Source organism: Dipodomys ordii, unplaced genomic scaffold, assembly GCF_000151885.1.
Source record: "Dipodomys ordii isolate 6190 unplaced genomic scaffold, Dord_2.0 Scaffold44, whole genome shotgun sequence".
Classification (NCBI taxonomy): domain Eukaryota; kingdom Metazoa; phylum Chordata; class Mammalia; order Rodentia; family Heteromyidae; genus Dipodomys; species Dipodomys ordii.
In genome coordinates, this window is record NW_012267260.1 from 8,205,945 (window position 1) to 8,210,742 (window position 4,798).

The following is a 4,798-nucleotide window of genomic DNA, read 5'->3' on the forward strand; positions in this document are numbered from 1 at the left end:
TTTTTGCTTATGTGGTGCTGAGGAATCGAACCCAGGGCCTCAGGCATATAAGGCAAGCGCTCTACCACTGAGCCACCTTCCCAGCCCCTCACATGTATATCTTGAGTACTAATCTTGAGCAAAAGAAGCTCAGGGACAGCACCCAGGCCCTGACATTAAAAAAAATGAAAAACTTTTGCCCTGAGAACTTACTCAGAACAGATCTTTTAATGTCATTTAGGATATAAATTACTGCCATCTTTCCCTCTGATGATATTGTAATGGTCTGGGGGCTGTTCAGTTGGTAGTTGCAAGCTTTCTGGCAGGATTCCTGCTTTTAAAGAACTCTTTTATTTTGGAAGGGGGACGTGCACACTGGTTCATTACAAGTTCAGTGTGTGAAGTGCTGGGGCTGTGTGCTGAGGCCCCCAGGCTGCTTCAGGTGAAGCTGCGGGGCTTTTATAAAATAATGATAGTGTGCTAGAAGAAAACACATTAATGTTTTCATAATTATATTAGTTTGTAATAAAAAGCAGGTGTCCACTTCAATGTGATTGCCTCTGAGATTTTCCATTATTACTCAACCAAGGACTTAATTCATTCCCCTAACAAGGAGAAGAGGAAAAAGACTAAGAAAAATTATTTGGAGAAAAACCTAAGTATTTAAAATATTCCTCAAAGCCAGGTTCTAGCAGCTCATGTCTATAATCCTAGCTACTCAAGAAGCTAGGATCTGAGGATCTTGGTTCAAAGTCAGTCTGGGCAGGAAAGTTCTTCAGACTTGGGCTGGGAAGGTGGCTCAGTGGTAGAGCGCTTGCCTTGCATGCTTGAGGCCCTGGGTTTGATTCCTCAGTACCACATAAGAAAAAAGAACAAAGCCAGAAGTGGTGCTATGGCTCAAGTGGTAGAGCGCTAGCCTTGAGCTAAAGAGCTGAGGGACAGCGCCCAGGCCCAGAGTTCAGGCCCCACGACTGGACCAAAAAAAAAAAAAGTTCTTGAGACTTTTATCTCAAATTAGCCACCCAAAAGTCAGGAGTGGTGCTGTGGCTTAAGTGGTAGAGCACTAGTCTTGAGCTAGAAGCTCCAGCTCAACACCCAGGCCCCAAGTTCAAGCCCCTGTACTGGTATGTGTATGTGCACACGTGTGTGTATACACACCAGGAATTTGAGACTATTAACTGCCCCTAAGAAATCTTCCAACAAATTGAGGGACTGGTCCTAAGCCTCAAGTGAGGCAGGACCTCTGATTGGCTCTGAAAGAAACTCATCTGAACGAGAGATGCAGGAGGCAAATTATCTGGGGTTGCATCTCCCTGGACCAGCTGTAGTATCAGTCTCTTTCTCGTCTCCCAGTCAATAATCCTTCTATTTTTCCCTCTCTGTCTTCACTGGACTCTCATGTCTAGCATATTTACTCACTGGTTAGTTCGGCGAGGCCAGTGGTGAAACCTGGAACTCAGAATAGCATCTGACACATTATTATGTGCCAGGAGCTCAGCAAACTTAAAAAGAAAAAACTTGTCACCCTTTCCAAGGTGTTGGCCACAAGATGGCGGGCGGGCAACACAAGCAGGCCCACCAGGGAGAGGTGCTTCTCATGCCTTTTACCTTGAAATGCACGTGGGTTCTCCAAGAATGTATGTTTTGACTTTGGAGATGAGATTGTGCCAACGAGAGAACAAAATAGAGACTATACCATAGAGCTCAAGTTACTCCCTCTACTCTCTGAAATCCATTCTGACCCCAGTGCCATTCTCCCAGGCTCTAGACACGCAAGGAACTTTCCAGCATCTACCCTCACAGATGAGAGCTGCCTCTCTTGAAATGTTCATCTGTAATGCTACTAAAATCTCAACCATTAATCAAAAATTAGTTTGAAGCCTACCTCTGAAGGAATCCTCAGATAACTTTGTGTGTCTTTAGAATTTTCTGGCAAGCATTCTGAAGTGGCATCTCTGGACACTGATGAGACTCTTCTTTTAGAAGTAGGCTGTATGGAGTCCTGGCACTCCCTAGAATATATATACTGGCCCATTATGATGACGCTTCATTTTGTGCCTCTGTCCCTTGCCATTTGATGTCTCTAGTAACTTAGCAGGGGTAGTTCTTTGGTAGTCTTTGTCCTTCTACTAAGAAGATAAAAGCCCTCCCACCCACTTCCTAGTGGTTAGGCAATAATACCTACTTCTCCTGTAAGGCCTTAAGTCACATGTCAGGACCACCATTATATTTGCTTATTTTACTTCCCAGGCAATAAAATAATAACTTCCCTTATTTGTTATTACTATTATTAGTTTTATTTTGTTGGTTGTAGGACTTGAACTCAAGGTCTGGGCACTGTCCCTGAGCTTTTACACTCAAGGCTAGTGCTCTACCACTTAAGCCACAGTGCCACTTCTGGTTTTCTGGCAGTACACTGGAGACAAGAGTCTCACAGGACTTTCCTGCCTGGGCTGGCTTCAAACCATAATCCTTAGATCTCAGCCTCCTGAGTAGCAGGATTTATAGGCGTGAGCCACCAGTGCCTGACTATTTGTTGTTATTGTAAATCTATCTGCCATGTTGCCCATGTAACACACAGACACACACACACACACACTCACACACACTACTACTACTACTACGGTCTCGACTGTACTGGGTTTTTCTGACTTCTCATCCTGTAAAAGTTGAGTCAGGCTTGTTGTATTCCTGCAGCTCCACCGCAACCTCTCCCCCGCCCTCCCCCCAAGCTCTGGAGCTGGTCCTTGAATTCAGGACATGAACACTGTCCCTGAGCTTTTTGGCTCAGGGCTAACACGATTACCTGAAGCACAGTTCTACTTCCAACTTTTTGGTGGGTAACTGGAGATAAGGTTTAATACTTTCAATGAAGTTTGAAAGTAATAATCCTATCAATACAATTTTTTTCAATTTTGAAAACAGAAGGAAAGACTTGAATGGATGCAGACAGCTGGAGTGGTAGAGCCCCACCTAACAGGAACAAGACCTGACTTTACCCTCAACACCTAGAAAAGAAATAAAATAAGCCAGACCGGTGGCTCAGACCTGTATTCTTAGCTACTCAGGAGGCTGAGATTTTTTTTTTGTTGGTTATGGGGCTTGAACTCTGGGCTTGGGCACTGTCCCTGCGCTCTTCAGCTCAAGGCAAGCCTCTACCCCTTGAGCCACAGCACCACTTCCAGTTTTCTAGTGGTTTATTGGAGATAAGAGTATCACAGACTTTCTCAGCCTCCCGAGTAGCTAGGATTACAAGAGTGAGCCACCGGCGCCCAGCTGAGGCTGAGATTTGAGAGTCAGGCAGAAAAGGCTGTGACAGACACTCTTATTGCCAATTAATCCAAAAGCAGAAAGAAGAGCTGTGGCTCACGTGGTAGTAGTGTTAACCCTGCAAAAAAAGGTCAGGGACAGCACCCAGGCTGAGTTCAAGAACCAAAACCAACACACACAAAAAATAAAATAAAATGTAAAGCCCGCCAGGTGTTGGAGGCTCACATCTGTAATCCTAGTTGCTCTAAAGGCTGAAATCTGAGGATCGCAGTTCAAAGCCAGCCCAGGCAGGAAAGGCCGTGAGACTCATATCTCCAATAAACCACCAGAAAACCAGAGGTGGCGCTGTGGCTCAAGGGGTAGAGCACTATCCTTGAGCCGAAGAGCTGAGGGACAGCGCCCAGGCCCAGAGTTCAAGCTCCACGACCAAAAAAAAACCCCAAAAAAACAAATTTATAAACCCACAAATTGGATCAGTGGTAGAGTGCTTGCCTTGCACTCATGAGGCCCTGTGGTGCTGTGGTGCTGAATGGTGCTGTGGCTCAAGCAGTAGAGCGCTCACCTTGAGCTGAAGAGCAGAAGGACACTGCCGGGCATTGGTGGCTCACGCCTGTAATCCTAGCTCCTCAGGAGGCTGAGATCTGAGGATCACGGTTTAAAGCCAGCCCAGGCAGGAACATCTGTGAGACTCTTATCTCCAATAAACCACTAGAAAACCGGAAGTAGTGCTGTGGCTCAAGCAGTAGAGCGCTTGCCTTGAGCTGAAGAGCTGAGGGATAGTGCCCAAGCCCAGAATTCAAGCCCCATAACTGCCAAAAAAAAAAAAAAAAGCTATTAAGATGGGGACTGGTGGCTCATGCCTGTAATCCCAGCTACTCAAGAGGCTGAAGCTAGCCCAGGCAGGCAAAAAAGTCTGCAAGACTCTAATTAACCAGCAAAATGTTAGACTGGAGGCATAGCTCAAGTGATAGAGTACTAGCCAAAAGCAACAAAGCCAAGCAAGAGTGAGACCCTGAGTTTCAGCTCCAGTATCAATACCAAAAAAAAACTATTCAAAGTAAAGACTATTCTAGTCTTTCTCTACCACTTCTCAGTGTAAGTGAACTTGGTATATGCTATTAGCTACAAGTATGGAATTGCTTTAAAGATGTTTGGAAATAGCCATCATTACCAACAAAACCCTTTTCTTTCAGGAAGCATTCGTATTAGGGATCTGGTTAAAATTATTACAGGAACCCTTGACGTGTGCCGCTCTCTGCCATGAGTAACTTCCAAACTATTCTGGTTTTACAGCATGGTCCAACAAAAACAGTCATATGAAAACACGCAGCAGTACTAACAAACAAAATTCCATTGCATATAGTCAGAGACACATTTCCAGCAGGACAGTGTGTCCCCAAATCCATTTTTAAGGAAGAGAAAAAAAGACCTTTTAAAAAGTGCTGGTGGTGCGCACCTGTAATCATAGCTATTGAAGGAGGCTGAGACCTGAGGATCGTGGTTCAAAGTCAGTTTGGGCAGGAAAGTTCTATGAGACTCTTTTTTTTTT

At 44.9% G+C, this 4,798-nt stretch overlaps 1 protein-coding gene across 1 annotated transcript in view; it reads right to left on the minus strand.

Annotated features, from left to right (window-relative positions):
• Positions 1-4,798, minus strand: part of Gltscr1l (GLTSCR1-like) — a 39,501-nt gene that overhangs the window by 32,484 nt on the left and 2,219 nt on the right. The gene's annotated exons all lie outside the window — the stretch shown is intronic.